Source organism: Desmodus rotundus, chromosome X, assembly GCF_022682495.2.
Source record: "Desmodus rotundus isolate HL8 chromosome X, HLdesRot8A.1, whole genome shotgun sequence".
NCBI classification, from domain to species: Eukaryota; Metazoa; Chordata; class Mammalia; order Chiroptera; family Phyllostomidae; genus Desmodus; species Desmodus rotundus.
The window spans coordinates 57,375,400-57,396,802 of record NC_071400.1 but is presented as its reverse complement, the minus strand read 5'-3'; the positions used below and the strand labels follow the sequence as shown (position 1 = coordinate 57,396,802).

Here is a 21,403-nt window from a genome sequence, read left to right as displayed (position 1 = left end):
GTGAGAAAAAGCTGTGGACAAAGACAGCAAGTCTCTGTCTCTAGGTAGGATGACAGTGGGGTAGTTTGGTGCCTGGGGAGCTATACTTACAAGGGCCAGTAAGTCATGGAAGATCTGAGTAAAGACTCCAGGGATGTTGTTTAGTTAGGGTTTGAGTACGATGTCCAGCTAGCTGCGGGCTTGGGGGTGAAGCTTACACCTCCAACAGCAAGAGGAGCAGAAAGGAACAGGTCTGGCCTTGGCTAACGGAAGGAAGGAGCAAGCAAGAAACAGGAAGGGATGTGGGGAACATCTGCAAAGACTGTGGCAATCTGAACAGTATCTACACTTATTTCAGGTATTGACAAAATGAATCCCAAGTCTCTACAGCCAGACAACTGCAGGCCTTCAAAGAGTAGGCAAAGGGGATGCCTGAGAGACACTAGACCAGGGATATACTGTAGGAAAGGGATAGCAGAAGAGGCCAGGGCAGGAGCCAGAATCTTTAGATGCCATATTCTGTGCTGGGTGACTCTAGACCTCTTCCCTCCCAACTGGTTTCCCTTCCCTCTTCCCACGTTTTGGAATTGGTTAATTTCCTTGCCAACTAAGAAAGGAAGGAAACAATAATATGTATACATCCTTTCAATTCCATTCAACAAAAATCCATTGTATTATTACCAGGTGGAAGGTGTCAGGGACTCCAGGGCAAATTCAACTCCATCCCCTGGAGGGAAAAAGAGGCACCTGGTTAAGTGAGTTTGCCACCAGGCCAACCATAATCTTGATATGGATCCTGGAGAAGGGACTAGAGCAGAGGAAGGGTGTCATCATCAGCTTTGCCAGGCTGAGAAGGTTACTAGGAATTGGTGGTGTTTAAGCTAAGCCTGGACATGTGTAGAAAAGAATTTAAGATAAGGAAGAAATGAGCAGAAGACTGAGGGTAGAAGAGGGCAGGGTATTCTGTGAGAAAGGGACCAGACTGAGATACAGATGTGTGTGGAGATGGGTGGGGGATGGGGAGAAGAACTACGGAGGTCGGTTGAGTCCACGTGACCCTGAGTGCCACACCGAGCAGTTCAGCATATCACAAGCACTAGGCTTGGCATCAAAGGCTTGTCAGCAAGGGTGGAGACAAGGTGACCTTTGGGAAAACACATTTGGTGGCTGAATGAAGCAATATACATATATCCTCTGTATGGAACATTTTTATTCTTTCTCTCTTTTACTTTTGTTTTCATTTTTTTCTTTTTGGCTGGGGTGTGGCTGGAAGAGAGAAATAACCAACTCAGAGGAAACGCACATTCCAGTCACACAAAAAAATTCAGGTGACATATGGATTGCTCAGACCACAACAGCTGTGTGGCAATAGGACCTGGTCAAACAGTAGCAGCAAGCTCTAGGAAGACTGAGTAGTGGAAATTGTGTGCTTCCCAATGCTTTTTTTGTTTGACTTCTCACGTCTTTATTTGAGAGGCACAGCTAAGCTCACCATTGATACAGCATTTTCACTTCTATGTAGAGTTTAAACAACTGAACACAACAAAAGCTGGCAGTATAAAAGGTGTGGGTGTTCCTTTTTTAAAAAAAAACACCTTTCTGTCTTTTAAAAAAAAATAACTCATCTCCTTTCTTAAAAGACAAGCTAGTATACTGGTAAAAGAAAATAAATAAAATAAATAAACAAGACAAATTGTGTACCCTCATCCTTATTCAGGAAAGAGAGAGGGGGAATCTTGTGTTGTCTACCCCCAACCTGCTCATCCTGACTGGACCAATAAAGAAGATCATGTGGGCATGAGTATCTGGAACTAACATAGGCAAATTGGTGGGAGGTAGAGAGAGAAAAGGGTGCCCAGGGCAGGAAGGGGCAACTAGCATGGTGTTTGCATGCAGTGCCAAGGTGGGAAGCCAGTGTGTGCCCTGAGGGGGTCCAGTGGGAAGACTGTTAGTTATATGTGTGCAAAATGAGGAAGTGCAGGGCATGTTAGACCTCTTGAGGTTTTTCTCCCTTCTGACCTGGCCTCTCATTTTCATCTCTAAGCCTCAGCTTCCCTTATCTGTGGTACAAACAGGTATTCACCCATTCAGGCTGCAGGGGAGAGGAGGAGGAAGGCCAGGAACCAGAGCAAAACTGGGGAGTGACACACAAGCAGGGCTAAACCCCTAGGAGTTACCATAAATACTACCAGGAGATTAGCCAATTCATAGCTATACTGTCTTGCTGTGATTATGTCTCTCTCAGTGTGTGTGTTGTCTCCTTTTTGTCCCCCCACCCTCCCCATCCTGGAAACCTGGTAATCCAACTTCTTGTCATCCTAGTTCTCGCTGTCAACCTCCTGGTGGTGTCAGTTCTTACTTCCTTTGGAGAGGTAGGCCTGGGAACCCAGCTCAGACAGCGACAGGATGCTGGTGCCTGTGCTGACTGCTGGCAGTGAAGGTGACTGCAGTTCCAAGGGTAGTGGGCTCAGGGGGAGGGCCAGAGCCTGCAACTGGAACAGTTGGTGGAGTTGGAACTGCTGTCAAATGGTGGAGTTCAGCTCTGGAGCCATGACCTGCTCAGCTCTCTTGATGGCTCCTGAGACTTGCTGCTGGTGCTTTTTGGAAAAGCAGGGGAGGACCTGGGCACGGATCCCATTCAGCCTCTTCACAATTTTAGCCTGCTTGTGCATCTCAATGTTCAAACCATAGGACATCTGTAGTACATCACATAATGACACTGCATCTCCAAATTCTCGCGGGCCAGTTTGTCACATTTAAGCTTCAGGCTGTGGTACTGAGCATGCAGCAGATAAAACTTGTCTTTGATGTGGTCACAGGAGTCCAAGATGGTGAATTTTACTTGCTGCGGTAGGTGTGATGAGCCAGTATGAGGAGCCTGAATACCTTCCTTGTGGAAACATTGTGTCAGTTGCTGCAAGGGGGCTCCTGTTGTGCCTCAGCTCCGGTGCCTCAGTCTTGTGGTCATTCCTTGTCCAGGCTTGGATCTGCAGCTCTTGAGGCCGCCACCGGGGCAGCCACCACAGCCTCCTGTGCCTCACCTTCACCACTTCCTGGGCCGCTTCTCAATGCTTTTAATGCTCATACTGCAGTACAGTGAATGGTGGCACCCAAGGACATGCCCACCTGAAACTTGTGAATGTGTCCTTATTTCAAAAAGGGGTCTTTGTAGGTATAATCAAGGTAAGGATTTCAAGATCGGATCAGTCTGGATTATCCAAGTTGGCCCTAAACCCAATGACAAATGTCCTAAGAAGAGGAGAAATGCAAAGGAGAAGGGCATGTGAAGATGGAGGCAGAGATTGGAGTGATACAGCCAAAAGCAAAGGACCACCTGGAACTACAAGAAGCTGAAAGAGGGGAGGTAAGGAAGGATCCTCCCCTAAAGCCTTCAGAGAGATCATGGCCCTGCTGACACCTTGATTTCAGCCCCAGTGGTATTGACTGTCTTGAAAGCCATGTATGGTTCTGAAACTGGGAAAGACATTGGTGTTCATGCTGCCTGTTACATACTAAACCCAATAAGCAGAGACAGGGATTGAATCTTTATGGGTGCTTTATTCAGATGTCCGGCAATCTGAGAAGATTGCGGGTTCAAACACTAAAAAAATACCATCTTAACATTTTCTTTCCAAGCCAACCTTTTATAACAGGGGATAAACAAGGTGCCGTGAGGGGTTTTGAAATTCAGGGAAAATTAAGTGAAAGAAACTACAGTATCTAGTCCTGGGCTATTAGCTGTTCTCAGGGATGTGTGGGATGGTTGTCTGTCTCTCCCTGGAACACAATGGCCTGGAAGTCTCCAATCGTCCCCAGGCAGTAATCTTTAGCAGTACCTTAGGAGGTTGGCTCTTTCTCCCAGGAGCCAGGATGGGCCTTATCTGTAGTTTCTGAAACAATAGCTTTAACATATACCTTACTTACTAGGCTTATAACTATTTACCTTAAACTAAAATTTTCCAACTCTTGAGTCCCCTGTCAGTTCCCCATCTGCATCCCCTAGTATACTGTGCATGTTCAGAAGCTAGGGGCCACATCTCAGTCATTGTTGTAGCATCCAACAAAGGCCAGGCATGTACTGGGAACTCAGTAAGCATTGGCTGAGTGCATGAATGAGGGTAATATTCTGGAAATTCACTGATCCATGTATATACAAAGCACAGTCTGTAGATGGATATGCCTTCCATATTCATATAGCTGTTTGTTTTTTGTGTGTTCCTTGTTTGACAGATTATAAAAGTATCACTACTTGCTATTATGTGTAGTGTGCAAAACATTTTGATATTGGAGCAGAAAGGTGACAATGGCAGATAAGGAAATGAGGCCCAGCCCTGTGATTCTTCTTTTCTATCACAGCCTGTTTCTAAGCCAAACTAGAGAAGAACCAAGACAGTCTTCTTCCAGTGCAGCATCGATTCAACCTGGACCCTGATCAGACACTCTTTAGCCAAGGCAGCACACAAAGGCAGGCAGTGGTGGTGTTGGTGGCAACAGGGAATTGGAAGCAGTCTTCCTGCGGACACTCATCACCAGGAGCCAGGGAGGAGCCTAGGAAGCTAGGAAATGTCCAAGGAGTCTCCAGTCCCATCTGGCCACTTCCTCATCTTCAGTTCCCTGGTGACAAGGCTGGTTTGGGAGTGTGGGGATAGTCTAACCAAATAAACCTGTTCCCTAGAGCTTTCCCCATATTCTGTCCAGAGGTGTCTTTGCCCTCTGCCCAAGGTAATAATTTGTAATTTGCTCATTAAGTCTTCCTTACATGTACAGTTCCCAGAAGAGATTCTGAGGACAGGCTTTTGAGAGCTGCTTGAGTCCCTTACAGGTCCCCAAGCCAATGTGCTGGCTAAGGAGAAATGGTTTTGATAAATTGCCTTAAATAATCTGGCAAGTGAATCTCTCTTATTTATTCATTAGGGATATTGCACCTAAATAGCTTCTTTGTTTCTTGGGATTTGTGTCACCAGCCAAGGCAAGACATGGGGACTGACAGGGCTGGGCCTCAGGAGAAAGGGAAGGGTAACACAGGTTGCCAAATTAAGATGTGTTTGCAAAGCCCAGAGATGCACCTGGACTCCCTGGTGTTCCGTAACCTTCCTCTGCCTCCAGTGTCCTCTCTCACCTTGGAGGTGTCCAAGGTTTTTAAGCTCAAGACTGAGGTCCTAGGGGATTTTCCTTGAGCCTCAGAGTCCAAAAGCCAAAGATCTGGAGTCAGGTTGATATCAGATCACCTCTCGGCTTCTTCATGCACCAGCTGAGGGGCCTTAGTCAAGCCCTGTCCTGGCCCACCAGTCCATCAAGGCAGGGATGCTGAGAAGAAAGGCAGCCTCACAAGGCAGTTGGCAGGAAGCTATGACAAGGAGAAGGGAGGCTTGGGACAGGCAGGTGTTGATTCTGCTGTGCCTGTGACCTGTGCCTGGAGTTGCTTGGCTGCTGGGCCCTCACCCAACTGGGCTGGGTGGAAGGAATCACCTCAGGCAAGTGCTTTATGAAACGAAGGCTGAAGGAAGAAAGGTGCCCCTCTAAGGCACTAACAGTTTCCTAGGGCAGGAAAGCTCCCTTAACATATCTCTGCTTGGAATTGTATTCATTTTCTTGTTTGACAAGCTTCCTGTTCTCACCATGTATTTGTTGTGCTGACATATCTGATGAAAGAAAAAAAAAAGAAAAAAATTCTATACAAATTAGCAATATTTTCATTCAGTTTGTTTTATGAGTGAAAGATTTAAACAAAGTATCCAGATTATGTGGATTAATCAGATGATTTAATTTAAAAAACACAATAAATTGCAGTTTGTAGTACTCAGCAGGCTTCGATTTTCTGAAAAGAAGCTAAAGATGTGAACAGTGAACTGATTCTATACATAAATTAGAGCTATCAGATGCAAATGTTTGCCTTTAGATTGTAATGTATGGAGATTTAGCCATAAAGTGTGGGCTGGAGATGTTAATTGTGCTAAACCTGAGCTTTAATCAAGCGCCAGGGCAGAACAGGCCTGGGGGGCAGTTTGGGGCTTCCTTCCCTCCCAGTGTTATCAGTCTAGGTGGAGCAGGCTGAGCAAGCAAGACCATTAAAATTGTCTGCCTTTCCCGAAACCCCCTCCAGGAACTGAAATGCATATTGCTGGGCTCCATTAGCAACACAAAGAGCTCTCCAGGGAGGGGCGCCAGGTTTGGGTTGCTTTTCTCCAGTAATGTTCCGAAAGCTAGTCTTGCTCCAGGAGGAACTCAGTTACATCTACACAAGTCCTTAAACTGTCTCCTATTAGCAAGCTGCAGAGACGGCAGCCAGTGCTCCTAAAACTATGAGCAGGCTGCTGCAAATTGTAAACATGCTTATAGATAAACGTCCCCAAACATCACCATTATAACAGACTAAATACAAGGGTGCGTAAGATACAAACAGGTTGCAGTGGAAACAGCTTAACATTTGGAAGTTTCTAGTTTGCTTTAAAAAAAAACAAACTAGATTTAGACTTTTGATGATGTCCCTAAGTCTGAGCTGGGTTGGAGGCATCCCTTCCCGAAGCTCTGCTGCCCACCCCCAGCCTGGCCCCTTGGTAGCCTCACTCCCACCTGTCATCCCTACTGGGAAGGCAGTGGCAAAATATGGGTAGATTTGATCTGGAATGGCCATCCCTCAAAGAGGATCATCCACTTCCCCTTCCTGTACCAACTCCACAGGGGCCTTTGAGATCCAGAGACTAAGTGGCCTTGGTCTGGCAGCTGCATAAAGGGAGCTGGGCTAGGGTGGTCTGCTCCCCAGGGATGCTTCCAGAGGCTGGGGCCCTGGAGAGTGGATAGTGGGAGAGTGGGATTTTAGGCCTGGGAATGCCACCTTCCTGCAGAGAAGGAAGGAATCCCCGCCTGGCTCTGGCCCCAGCCTGGCTACTTTACCATCTATAGCTGCTGAGGTAGGGGTGAAGAGGAGTCCCAGTTTCTCCAGGTGTGAAATGCTTTTGTGATTTCCCAGCCACATTTTCACAGGCTTTTTCTTGTCTTTTGTTTTTCTTTCTTTCTTTCTTTCTTTTTTTTTTTTTTGCTTATCTTGAGCCTCAATACCAACAGCCCAATTAACATGAAAGAACACAGACCCTGCAGAGCTGTCCCATAGCTATTCTTCAGGCCTCTCAGGGCCACTCTCCAGCCCCCAGCCTCCCACCCCTGACAGTCTTGGAGAGGACTGTGACTACTGATTATTTCTTACTTTCAAGGCTGGAAATGCACCAACTCTTTTTATCTAGAGATTCATGGCTGTCCCTGAGGGTTAAAATATAAATAGCAGTTTCTGAGTACACTAATAAATAGATGGAGCCAAGCAAACAATTTCTCCACTGGCCTCCCAGACCCTCGGTGGACCTGTTGGGGTGGCTGACTTGCTAATGTGCCCACCAGTTTCCCTGGGCATGCTCTTGTTCTGCCAAGGCCAGAAGAGAGCTGGTAAAGTGGGCTAAAAATAACATGAACAAGAGCAGAAAACAACCAGCCACTACCCAGGCAATAGACACTGTCTGCTCACAGATCAGTCATCTGCCCCAAGAACCCACACTCGGTGGTCCAAGAGGAGTTTTATCTCCCACTGAGGTGCGCCCACACTGGTGTTGTCCTGGGGGGAGGGAGGACAAGCTGCAGACTGTACTCTGTGTCATCCTGGTGGTGGGAGAGGACCCTGTCCCTGGAGTTGTGATAAGACTGAAGGGATAGGGACAGAAGGGTCCAAGGCTGGCATGGTCTCCCATCCCTGTGTGGCAGGCAGCCAGTGCTGACCCAGGTGACCCAGGGGGCCTTGGTGCACCTGGAGTCCTGAGCTGGTCAGTCCCTGGGAGCCTATGGGCGGGACAGGAAGGGCTCTTCAGGTCAGCTAGACCCTAGACCCAAGCTGCTGAGAGATAGACTAGACCAGCAGGGGGGTAGGCTGTGCCCAAGGTAACATACAAGTCAGGGCCTACCTGGGGTGTCTGTGTGCTTGGTCAAGACTCTCAGCAGGGCCTCTCCAGATTTCCATAGGCTCTGGAGGACCCAGCAAGTGACATCAAATATCACCAGGAATAACAGGTCTAATGCAGGGCCTGTCATGAGATTTTCTCTTTGGGGACTCATGGCCTGCTCTGGTAATTCTGGTCACCTGCTGAGGTGAAATCCACTAGGCACATGATCCCCAAGAACACAGGACACATCTCAGAAGCAGCTACCCTGGCCTAGAGTTGGTCCTGAAGCTGGCTGACAGGGCATTTACAATGAGTGTCCAGAGAAGCCGTGGGTGACCTCTTCCCTCCCTCCCTCCCTTTCTCCTTCCTTCAGGCTATCAGAGGGCTTGCTCCACCCGAAGTATGAAGGCATTGCCATTTGCAGGCCAGTGGCTTTCCCAGCCTTCACAGGTGCTGGTCTTCTCGGCAAAGGAGAGCAGGCCACATTGGTTGGTGGCCCACAGGCAGGACCAAGCTTAGTGATGGCACTAACAGTGTTTTTTATGTAACCAGTCACAGCTTTAGTGTCAGAATCCCATATTACCACATCATAGAGATAGCTCAACTACGTCCCCAACTACTGCAGAGACACAACCTGCAGTTCAGGCCTCTCCTCCCCACCAAGCTCTCACCTGGCCATCTGAGGGAAGACAGCAGGAAGCAGGAGCCGCAGGACAGAGGACAGGCTTTAGAGAATGAGATCTCCATAGGACGAATCTAAGGATATAGGCACTAAGGCAGGAAGAGGCTGGCCTGGCAGGGGTCCCTGGGCCCCCAGTGGGCAGGCAGTGGGGCCCGAGGACTTCTCCAGGGCAGTGGAGGGACCTGAAGCCCCAGACACAAGGCTCTAGTGGTCTGGAGAGGTTCAGTTGAACCAGAAACCTGGTGGCCAGCATGACAAAGGAGAGGCTGAGGGTGAGAGAGAGAGCCATCACTTCCTTGGGCTCCCAGCACAACCTCATTAGCCCTCCCTCTCTCCTGAGCACTAGAATTGTATATCCAACACCATGCTGGACATATTCATCTGGCTATTCCTTAAGCTCCTCCAACCTACCATGGCCAAACATGAACTTCAGCCTTCCCTGCCCCCCCTCAACAAAAGACCACTGAGATCATGCTTGAAAGAAGTCTGCCAATCTCTGTCTGGAGCCCAGAACTGTCTTCCACATTCCTTCCTGGCTTCACCCCCAGGATGATCCATGGGCTCCTCAATCTTATAGGGCTCTTCAGATGGATCTTTCGCCTTTTACCTGAGATCCAATCTCTCCTCCCCATCTAGCAGTGACACCGCCAGCACCAGCACCAACGCTGATGTCCTGTGGGTCTTGGCCTCCTCTCTCTCCTCCCATCCCCTCATATCTTATCCTTCTGCACTGATGAGATGTTCTGAATTTCAATCTTTTTCAAAAAATTATTTTATTGTTGTTCAATTACAGTTGTCTGCATTTACCCCCCATCACTCCCCTTTGAATTTCAATCTTAAACACATTGATTGGCTTTGCTGGACCTCCCTGGTGTTGGCATCTAGCTTGGACCATGCTACGGTCACACTTTTCAGGCAGTGGAATTCAAAGTATAGAAATAACAAATTAGAGCTCATTTGAGGTGTGCATTTATTTTATTTATCATGACTGCTCCTGGTGATTTCCTAGTAATAGTAGTTTGACCGGCCATAGACCTTTTCCTTAAGCTGGTTTATTTCTGCAGACATAACCGCAGTGTCGGGAATAAGGCCTAATGCCACTAACATACTATGGGCCCCACTCACTTACACCCCAAAAGGAAAGCCCAACTGAGCTTTTTGGAATGGGGGCCTCCCTCTCAGCTGCCTGTGGAATTGACTTCTGTGAAAACTGAGACTTGTTTATGACAAGAATGGTGCCATAATTCATCGGAGCACAGCTCTGTCTTCCTTATTTGCTTTCTGGGAAGTGAAGTTTGGAAGGAATATGGTCTTTGATTTCTTTTTAGCCTACAGGACACATCCTCTTCACAATACAAAAAGATTGGGAGCCAAACACCAGATCCTTATCTGTGAGAAGGCTGCTGTTCTGCATTCCTGAAAGAGCTACTAACATCTAGAAGCAAGTAAGTTCTACAAAAAAACAACAGGGTGATGCAAGCTCTCTGGATTTCCACTCCATTCCTTTTTAACTGCCTCAGTGCCAGATGAATCATCAGCCCTGGGAAGTGAAATTGAACCCAAGGATTTCCCCAGCTATCCGAATGAAACTTTCACTTTTATAATTAGAATCCCAGAATGTCAGGGCTGCAAAGGCCTTTAGGATCAGCTGGCCCATCCCCATCATGGGACTCACAGCCCCATGAACTGGGAGGTTCAGCTTGAGGTTTACCCCCTACTTCTTTCCCTAATAGTGCCCTTTCTTCTATAGCTTCTGCTACTAGTTATTTTCACCACGTTTATATTTTCTGACAGATACAGTAGGTACTCACTACGTCCTTGGTAAAAGGAATCAGAGCTCTTTTGCAGTCTCCCAAGGTACAGGCCTTGGATTAGTTAGCCTTTTCAGTAAGTGGATGTCAAATTTCTTTCTCTAGAGATCCCAACACTTAGAGGAGAACTAACAGCACCACCACCTGGCTTTGAATGCACCTGGCTTTGAATGCTCTGGTGATTTAGTCTCAACCTTATCTGGTACTTTTCTCACCTGGTGTTCTACATTCCTCTATGACTGACAATTACGTTTCCTAAACACACCATTCAATCTCCCACCCTCCCAGCTCCAGCTGTTCCCTCAGACCAAGATGCTATTCAAATCTAGCTGTCTACCAAGACCCTTTTATTTTGTCAAGACCCATCTTCAGGATTCTCTTCTCTGTGAAGCATTTTCAAAGAGAGCTCCAGCAATGTTCTCCCTCCTTCCTCTACAATTTACTCATTTATATCACAGACATTTTCCCTGGCACCCATCATGTGCTAGGCACTGTTCTAGGCAGAGGGGATACAGCAGTGAACAAGACAGAAAAACCTCTGCTCTCACAAAGCTGATATTCTAGTGAGGGAAGAGAGGCAATAAAAGAGACAGCTAAATGATGGAGAATTTTAGAGATGAAGTGAACTTTTCCTTCTGGACTCCCTGGATAGTCTTACCTCTGTGTTGCCCTATTTTTCTCTTCCCTGTGGTGTGGTTACTTTGTTTGCACTTCTGTTACATGATCACTAGGGGGTGAGCTCCATGAGAGTAGGGCCAAGGCCTATTCTGCTCTGCAGTCCCCTCAGCACCAGAGCTACAAAAAACAGTTGAGATAATGTTTGTGAAATGAGTGAGTAAATGAATAACAGAGTGAGTGGATGGATGAGTGAGTAAATGGGTATCAGGAGTGAGTATCTAAGCTCAGAACACTTGTGTGTTTTGACTTTTGAAACAAAGCTTCTTGTTGGAAATTTGGGTGGCTTGAGCGTAGGATTTCTGCAACCCAGGAGAAAAGTCAACATTGGCTCTCATACCACAGAACAAATGAGAGGTGGCTACAAAAACTCAAGATCTCAATTTCATGGCCTGTGGCGTACTTGAGCCTCATTTGACTGTGGACTGAGTCTTACAGGGGAAGATGTATCCAAGGGCCTAACCTTACTGACTCAACTTGTAATGCCCAGGACATAATCACACAGCACCTTTGATTTCTTCTGCAAACATCGATAGTACTCAAAATGAGAAACTTTTGTATTTTCATATAGCAGAAAAAAAGAGTAAATAAAAATTCTTCCTATAATCCATTCTTTATTAAACATGAGCTGGAATTAACTGGTTATTATGTTGCCAAATTCCATTTAACTATTTGCCAAAGATTTTCATATAATTTATAACCCACTGAATTTTATCCTAAGTCTTAATTTTCTTTCATGTTTAAGTGATTATGGGAATTATTTTATGACCTAAAATATGAATGGGCTCTTATTTGTAAAAAAGTATATTTTATTGATTATGCTATTACAGTTGTCCCAATTTTTTTCCCTTTGACCCCCTCCACCTGGTACCCCACTTCCCTCCAGCAATCTCCCCCCCTTAGTTCATGTCCATGGGTTGTGCTTATGAGTTATTTGGCTTCTCCATTTCCTGAATGATTTGACACATATCAGCAGCAGTAGGTGACTGAAAAGAAGGTTGCTACATGTATTTAAATGTACTAGTCCAACAGAAAAAATAGCATTTACAAGTATTTACAAGAATTCAATGTACCCTTTAAATATGCTTTATGGTTTTCCATTAATTGGCCTAGGTTTAACTGTTTTGTTTCTTTTTTCTTTGTTTTTCCTTTAGTTTTGCTCAGTATCTTTTTGTTGCTGTTGTTTTAATTTGTTTTTTTAACCATTGTAAAGGCAGTTGCTTACTATCAAATTGTGTGTTTTAAGATGTCCTATGATCTAACTGGATTCAGACTGCAAAGCAGGTCCAACCAAATGCCCAAAGGGACCCAAATGCAGCTCAAAGTCCTGCTTGAACTCTCAAAAGACCAAAGCCATAGGTGACATGTCACTCTTGAACAGCCTGGCCAAGCAAATCTGTGTGCAGTCAGGACTACTCTAATTCTTTGGAGCATGAACTTAACTTTCAGAATCGAGTGGCACAAAACACACTCCCTGGGTGGAGGGATGGGGAGAAAAGGCATACAACTGTAATTGAATAACAATAAAAATTAAAAAAAAAAAAAAACACTCCCCCAACTACTTTAAGAGCCTCTTTCATCAAACTAGAGTCAGTCCTGGGACTGACTCTCTTAGTTTCTGGACTGGAAAGCTTGGAATCATTTTTCAGTCTCCAACACCATTTGTACTCCACTGATTCATAACAGATTTCCATCAATTCAGCTTTCTCTTGTGAATGTCTCTTGGCTACATTCCTTCCTTTCTGTTTCCACTGCTACCTATTTTATCCAGGACCCTAACCCTAACCCAGGTTTTTCTCAAAAGTGAAAAGCAGGTAAATGGCAGGCAGTCAGGTCTTATGGACCTTCATTAAGAAAAATACTCTGTATCATTTCTAACCTATAAATTATTATGATTCAGGTTTTGTTGTCTGTCTTACTTTTCTAGATTTTGCATCTAGTTTGAGGTCAGGGATCTGAACACATGAAATTGACAAAGGGCTTATATTCCAAATGTATTTTTTAAAATGTTTATTCATTACTCTATTACAGTTGTCCCAATTTTTTCCCCGTCCCCCCCGCCCTCCACTGGTAGCCCCCTTCCCTTAAGCAATCTGTCCCCTTAGTTCATGTCCATGGGTCATGTATATAAGTTCTTTGGCTTCTCCATTTTCTACACTATTATTAACATCCACCCTTTCTATTTTGTACCTACCAATTATGCTTCTTAATCACTGCACCTTTTCTCCCTTTCTCCACCTTCTCCCTTCCTGCTGATAACCCTCCAAGTGATCTCCACATCTACGATTCTGTTCCTGTTCTGTTTGCTTAGTTTGTGTTTTTCAGATTCAGTTGTTGATAGTTGTGTTTGTTGTCATTATAATGTTCATAGCTTTTGTATTCTTCTTTTCCTTACATAAGTCCCTTTAAAATTTCATATAATAATGGCTTGGTAATGATGAACTCATTTAGCTTTACCTTGTCTGGGAAGCATTTTATCTGCCATTTTAAGTGATAGCTTTGCTGGATAAAGGAATCTAGGCTGCAGGTCTTTGTTTTTCATCATGTTGAATACTTCTTTCAGCCCCTTCTTGCCTGCAAAGTTTCTTTTGAGAAATCAGCTAATAGCCTTATGGCAACTCCTTTGTAGGTAACTCTGTTTCTCTCTTGCTGCTTTTAAGATTCTCTCTTTCCCTTTAACCTTTGGAATTATGGCATTATGATAGGTCTTGGTGTGGCCCTCTTTGGATCCAAATAGATTGGGACTCTCTGGACTTCCTGGACCTATAGGTCTATTTCCTTCACCAAATTGGGAAGTTTTTCTTTTATTATGTTTTCAAATGAGTTTTCAATATCTTGCTCCTCCTCTTCTCCCTCTGGCATCCATATGTTTTGGATGTTGGTACATTTGCAGATGTCCCAGAAGTTCTTTATACTGTCCTTTTATTTTTTAATTTATTTTTATTTTTTTAATTAATTACTTAATTAATTTTTATTCAGTTACAATTGTCTGCATTTTCTCCCCTTCCCTCCACCCCACCCCAGCCAGTGCCACCTCCCTCCCCCACCTCCACCCGCCCCCTTGATGCCATCCTTGTGTCCTCCATAGTAGCTCTGATAGACCCCTCTCGCCACTATCCCCTCCTCACTCCCCTGTGGCTATTCTTACAATGTAATAATTTCAACATCTCTGGTTGTATTTTGTTTGCTTTTTTCTATTGTTGATTATGTTCCAGTTAAAGGTGAGATCATATGGTATTTGTCCGTTACCGCCTGGCTTACTTCACTTAGCATAATGCTCCCCAGTTCCATCCATGACATTAAAAAGGGTATAAGCTCCTTCTTTCTCTCTGATGCGTAGAATTCACTTGTGTAAATGTACCATAGTTTTTGGATCCACTCATTTGCTGATGGGCACTTAGGTTGCTTCCAGTACTTGGCTATTGTAAATTGAGCTGCTATGAACATTGGGGTGCATAGGTTCTTTTGGATGGGTGTTTCAGGGTTCTTAGGGTATAATCCCAGCAGCAGAATTGCTGGGTCAAAAGGCAGTTCCATTTTTAGTTTTCTGAGGAAATTCCATACTGTTTTCCACAGTGGCCTCACCAGTCTGCATTCCCACCAACAGTGCACTAGGGTTCCATTGTCTCCGAAACCTCTGCAACATTTGTTTGTTGATTTGTTTATGTTGGCACTCTGACTGGTATGAGATGGTACCTCATTGTGGTTTTAATTTGCATCTCTCTGATGGCTAGTGATGCTGAGCATCTTTTCATATGTCTCTGGGCCCTCTGTATGTCTTCCTTGGAGAAGTGTCTGTTCAAGTCTTTTGCCCATTTTTTAATTGGGTTGTTTGTCTTCCTGGAGTAGAGTTGTGTGAGTTCTTTATATATTTTGGAGATCAGGCCCTTGTCTGAGTTATCATTAGCAAATATGTTTTCCCTTACTGTTGTTGTCATTGTATTTTAATGCTGTTTTCTTTAGCCCTGCAGAAGCTTTTTATTTTGATGAGGTCCCATTTGTTTTTTCTTTCCTTTATGTCCCTTGGTTTAGGGGACATGTCTGTGAGGATGTTGCTGTGTGGAATGTCTGAGATTTTCCTGCCAATTTCTTCCTCTAGGACTTTTGTGGTGGTACTACTTATATTTAATTCTTTTATCCATCTTGAATTTATTTTTGTATATGGTGTATGTTGGTGATCGAGTTTCATTTTTTTGCACGTAGCTGTCCAGATCTCCCAACACCATGTGTTGAAGAGGCTATTATTGCTTCATTTTATGCTCCTGCCTCCTTTGTCAAATATTAATTGACCATAAAGATTTGGTTTTATTTCTGGGCTCTCTGTTCTGTTCCATTGGTCTATGTGCCTGTTTTTATGCCAGTACCAGGCTGTTTTGATTACAGTGGCCTTGTAATACAGTTTGATATCAGGTATTGTGATCCCTCCTGCTTTGTTCTTTTTTCTCAAAATTGCTGCAGCTATTCGGGTTCATTTATGGTTCCATATAAATTTCTGAAATGTTTGTTCTATATCTGTGAAATATGTCATGGGTACTCTAATAGGGATTGCATTGAATCTATAAATTGCTTTGGGTAGTATGGCCATTTTGATGATGTTAATTCTTCCAATCCATGAGCATGGTACATGCTTCCATTTGTTTGTGTCTTCCTTAATTTCTTTCTTCAGTGTTGTGTAGTTTTCTGAGTATAGGTCTTTTACCTCCTTGGCTAGGTTTATTCCTAGGTACTTTATTTTTCTTGTTGCTATATCAAATGGGATTTTTTTCCTGATTTCTGTTTCAGCAGTTTCATTTTTGTTATACAAGAATGCCTTTGATATCTGAGTATTGACTTTGTATCCAGGTGTTTTGCCAAATTCATTTATTAGGTCAAGTAGTGTGTTGGTGGAGTCTATAGGATTTTCCATGTACACTATCATGTCATCTGCAAACAGTGACAGTTTCATTTCTTCCTTTCCAATTTGGGTGCATTTTATTTCTTTTTCTTGTCTGATTGCTTTCGCTAGGACTTCCAATACTATTTTGAATGGGAGTGGTGAGAGACGGCATCCTTGTCTTGTTCCTGACCTTAGTGGGAAAGCTCTATGTTTTTGTCCATGGAGTGTGATGTTGGCTGTAGTTCTCTCATATATGGCCTTTATTACGTTGAGGAATGCTGCCTCTATTCCCACTTTGTTGTGTGTTTTTATCATAAATGGGTGCTGTACCTTATCAAATGCTTTTTCTGCATCAATTGATATGATCATGTGATTTTTGTCTTTGCTTTTGTTTATGTGATGTATTATGTTTATTGATTTACGAATATATGTACCATCCTTTCATCCCTGGGATAAATCCCACTTGAGCATGGTGTATGATCTTTTTAATATATTGCTGGATGTTGTTTGCCATAATTTTGTTGAGGATTTTAGCATCTATGTTCATCAGTGATATTGGCCTGAAGTTTTCTTTCTTTGTTATGTCTTTATCTGGTTTTGGGATTAGAGTGATGTTGGCTTTGTAAAACGAGTTTGGGAGTCTTCCATTTTCTTGAATTCTTTGAAATAATCTGTGGGGGATGGGGGTTAGCTCCCCCTTAAATGCTCTGTAGAAATCTCCTGTGAAACCATCTGGTCCAGGGCTTTTGTGTGTCGGATGCTTTTTGATTACTGTTTCAATTTCATCAGGTGCTACTGGTCTGTTCAGGCTTTCTGCTTCTTCCTCATTGAGTTTTGGAAGGTTATATTTTTCTAGAAATTTGTCCATTTCATCTAGGTTTTTGAATTTTCTGGTATACAGTTCTTCATAGTAATTTCTTATAATCCTTTGTATTTCGGTGGTATCCATTGTAGTCTCTCTTCTTTCATTTCTGATTGTGTTTATTTGGATCCTCTCTCTTTTTTTTCTTGGTGAGCCTGCTTAAGGGCTTGTCGATTTTGTTTATCTTTTCAAAGAACCAGCTCCTGGATTCGTTGATCCTTAAAATTGTGCTTTTAGTCTCTATGTCATTTAATTATGCTCTGATCTTGGTTATTTCCTTCCTTCTAATTGCTCTGGTTTATCTTTTTTGTTGTTCCTCGAGTTCTTGTAGGTGTATGGTTAGCTTGTTTATTTGAGCTGTTTCTGTTCTTTTTAGGTAGGCCTGTATCCTATAAACTTCCCTCTCAGGACTGCCCTTGCTGTGCCCATAGATTTTGGGTGGTTGTGAGTTCCTTTTACTTTGTTTCCAGAAAGTTTTTGATTTCTTCCTTAATCTCGTTCTTGACCCATTCATTGTTTAATAGCATACTATTCAGTCTCCTTGATTTTGAGTGTTTTGGGTTTTTTCCTTGAGATTTGTTTCTAGTTTCAGTCCCGTATGGTCAGAGAAAATGCTTGATATGATTTCAGTTTTCTTGAACTTTTTGAGGCTTCTTTTGTGTCCTATCATGTGCTCTATCTTTGAAAATGTTCCATGTGCATTTGGAAAGAATGTGTATTTTGCTTATTTGGAGGAAAGGCTCTGTGTATATCAGTTAAGTCCATTTCATCCAAGGCCTTGTTCAATGCCACAATATGTTTATTGATATTTTGTTTAGAAGATCTGTACATCTTTGACAGTGGGGTATTAAAATCCCCTACTATAAGTGTGTTGCTGTCAATATCTTTCTTGAAGTCCTTCAAGATTTATCTTATGTATTTGGGTGCTCCTATGTAGGGAGCATATATATTTACAATGTTTATGTCTTCTTGGTGGATTCTTCCTTTGAGTATTATGAAGTGACCATCTACGTCTCTCTTTATGGCACTTTTTTTGAACTCTATTTTGTCTGATATGAGTATTGCTACCCCTGGTCTTTTTTCCTGTCCATTTGCTTGGAATATTTGTTTCCAGTCCTTCACTTTCAGTCTGTGTAGGTCTTCTGTCCTCAAGTGGGTCTCTTGTAGGCAGCATATGTGTGGGTCATGCTTTCTTATCAATTCAGCTATTCTATGTCTTTTGATTGGAGCATTTAATCCATTTACATTTAAGGTTATTATTGATAGGTATTTATTCATTACCGATTCTTTGTACCTGTGTTATTCCCTCTTTCTCTCTTTTCCTTCCTTTCCTTACAGCAGCCCCTTTAGCATCTCTTACAGAGCTGGTTTGGTGGAGGTATATTCTTTTAGACTTCTTTTGTCTGGGAAACTCTTTATTTGGCCTTCTATCTTGATTGAGAGCCTTGCTGGATAAAGTAGTCTTGGTTGCAGTCCTCTGGTTCTCATTACTTGGAATATTTTTTGCCATTCTCTTCTGGCTTGGAGTATTTCTATTGAGAAGTAAGTTGCTAACCTTATTGGGGCTCCCTTGTATGTTACTTCCTTTTTTTCCCTTGCTGCCTTTAAGATCCTCTCTTTGTCTTGGAATTTTGCCATTTTAACTATGATGTGTGTTGAAGTGGGCCTCTTTGGGTTCCTCTGGCTTGGGACTCTCTGTGTTTCCTGGATTTGGGTGACTTTTTATCTCCTCATATTAGGGAAATTTTCCATCATTACTTTTTCAAACAGGTTTTCTATCCCTTGCTGTTCTTCTTCTCATTCTGGTACTCCTATTATATGGATATTATTACATTTCATGTTGTCCTGCATTTCCTTTAATTCCTCTTCATTCCTCTTGCACTTCCTCTTCATTCTTTCCAAGCCTCTTTTCCTTTTCTTGCTCTTTCTGGGTGCTTGTTTCTACTTTGTCCCCCAGCTAGCTGATTCGATCTTCTGCTTCATCAAGTCTGCTTTTATTTCCTTCTACTGTGTTCTTCAGTTCAGAAATTGTATTCTTCATTTCTTCTTGGCCCTTGTTGATAGTTTTAATTTCCTTTTTCATGTTGATATAGTTTGCAGTGAGTTCATTGTACTTTCCCTGTAGTTTTTGGTAATTGTGTGTGAGCTCATTAAAGTTTCTCATAAGCAATTTCTTGGACTCAGTATCTGATAGTTGACTTGCCTGTTTTTCATTTAGCATTGTTTCTGAGACTTCCCCTTTTCCTTTCATTTGGGGATTGTTTCTTTGTCTTCCCATTGTTTGTGAGATTCTTCCTGTTAGCCTCTGCTTCTTAAATTGATCTGTTTTGACCCCCTGAGTTTTTGGTGTTAACTTCTATGGTAGAATACCTGTGAGATTTTTTGTATAGTCTCCTTGATCTCCTGATCTTACTGATCTTGGGCTGTGGTTTCTGTTGGCTCTGTGTATGTCTTTGGTTTTTGGTTCTTGTTGGGTCTTTCTTTGGTGGGTCTTTCCCACCAGCTGGTTATCTGAGGGTCAGTCTGTCCCTCACCTCTTGTCTTCTGTTGTGTAGGTGTGGGACGTTTGTGTTGGAGCTGGTTCTTCTGTGTGTTACAAGGTTTTGAGGCTTTTCTCTTGCTCTTGTTCAGTTGCTTGTTCTCACTATTTAGTTGTATCTCCAGATAGGTCCTGGGTTGAGTCAGTGTGACTTCCATTCCCTCTTTCACCTTCTTCTGTTGTTATCTGTTTGTGATTCCTTTGGCGGTGGGTTTCCTCTTCCAGGAGGAATCCTGGTGTTCCCAGCTTCTCCCCACTCTTTTTTTATGGTAGGCCTTCTCTGGGCTATGGGTGTGTGTGCAGAGCCTTCCTTGATTTGCACTCTCCCTGGTTCCTGTGGTCTCAGTTGCTTCCGAGATGAGGTGCAGATACTCCCATTCACTGGGCACCCTCCCCCAGGTGATGCCTGTAGCCTCAGCTCCCTCTGGGATGAGGTGCGAGCACTCCCTGGTGCATGGTCCCACTCCCGGTTGCTGGGCACCCTGCCCCAGGTGGTGCCTGTAGTCTCAGCTCCCTCCAAGATGAGGTGCGCAGTCCCCTGATGGGTAGTGGGGTGGAGAGGAGACTGGAGCTGTTGCTGCAGGGGAATTCCCCAAAGTGCCCCAGAGGGTCTTTTTGTTTTTGGGAAAAATCCTCCTGCTTGATCCTGTGTCTCCCTTCATACAAGGAAGGGCCTGATCTCTCACACAGCCCTCCTCTCCAGCTAGGCCTGTGGGGTTGTCCAGGTCAGGATTGCACACAGCCCAACTTTCAACTCTCCTCGGCCAGTGCCTGCAGTCTCCCTGGGTTTTCCACTTTGTCCTTATTCCCCTCCCTGCGACTTTAGGCAACCAGTTCTCACAGTGTTGCTCAGGCCTTGTTTGGCAGGGGAGGGGACTGTTAACCTGGCTCTCTCACAGGAGTCCTGCAGCAGGCCCCTCACGGGCGGGCCTGGGGCTGCAGCTGCCCTGGTCCCCGCGTTGGTCCCAGGGACCTTTTTGTCTTGAAGCAATCCCCTTACCTTCTGTTTTCTCAGTGTCCTCTGTACTTTTTGGTCTCCTTTCTTCATAAACGCTGGGCTGCTTTTGGCTGTTCGCTTTGTTTCTCAGTAGAGTGGGTAGGTGTTTCACCCAGGTGCAGGGGGAAGTTAACTCTGCTCCCACCTATCTCACCACCATCTCCCCCTAGATCCTACCCTTTTATTTTTAATTTATTTTCTTCTTGCTGTCTAGTTGAATACTTATTTCCTCCTTATGTTCCAAATCATTGATTTAAATCCAGCTTCCTTCTCTCCACTGGTGGTTCCCTGAAGATTTTTCTTTATTTCACTTGGTATAAACTTCATTTCTTCCTTTATGTTGTTGCCATACTCAGTGAGTTCTTTGAGCATCCTGTTCACCAGTGTTTTGAACTCTGAATCTCATAGTTTGGTTATCTCCATTTTCTTTAGTTCTTTGTCTGGGGTTTTGTTCTGTTCTTTCATTTGGGCCATATTTCTTTGTCTCCTCAATTTAGCAGCCTTCCCTGTGCTTGTTTCTGTGTATTAGGTAGAGTTGCTTTCAGTCCCTGTGTTAGTAGTATGGCCTATTGTAGAAATGCCACCTATAAATTGTATGGGGTGGAATCTTAGGTAATTTCCAGGACAGGGCAACCTGCTTCACCACTTTGTGGTTCTATGTAGAGGGAGGACTGAGAGAGGGGCAATGCAACTGCCTGGCTTCTCACTCTATTTCCAGTCACTTCACCCACTCCCTATATGTGACTGCTGCTCTTCCAGCTGTTGCCCTGAAGCTGAGTCTCAGAGTGGGTGGATTTACATACATTCTAAGACAGGGCAGGCCCTTTAAGTAGGGCCTCCTGAAAATCAGGTGGTTTCTTCCGCAGCCCCAACACTCACTGGTTTTTACAGTCAGAAGCTACAAGGATTTACCTTCCTAGCACTGGAACACTTGGCTGCACAGTCTGGCCTGGCGCTGAAATTGCTCGCATCCTGAGGTATCCCTTCTGATTTTTTGTTTTTGGATTTGTAATTTTATGTTTGTTATTCTGTGTCAATAACAATGTAAAATACATCG

The 21,403-nt window shown here is 43.9% G+C and overlaps 1 pseudogene; it reads right to left on the bottom strand.

Annotated features, from left to right (window-relative positions):
* Positions 1-2,327: 2,327 nt before the first annotated feature.
* LOC112296295 (TLE family member 5 pseudogene) overlaps positions 2,328-21,403 on the bottom strand; it is a 36,790-nt pseudogene continuing 17,714 nt past the window's right edge.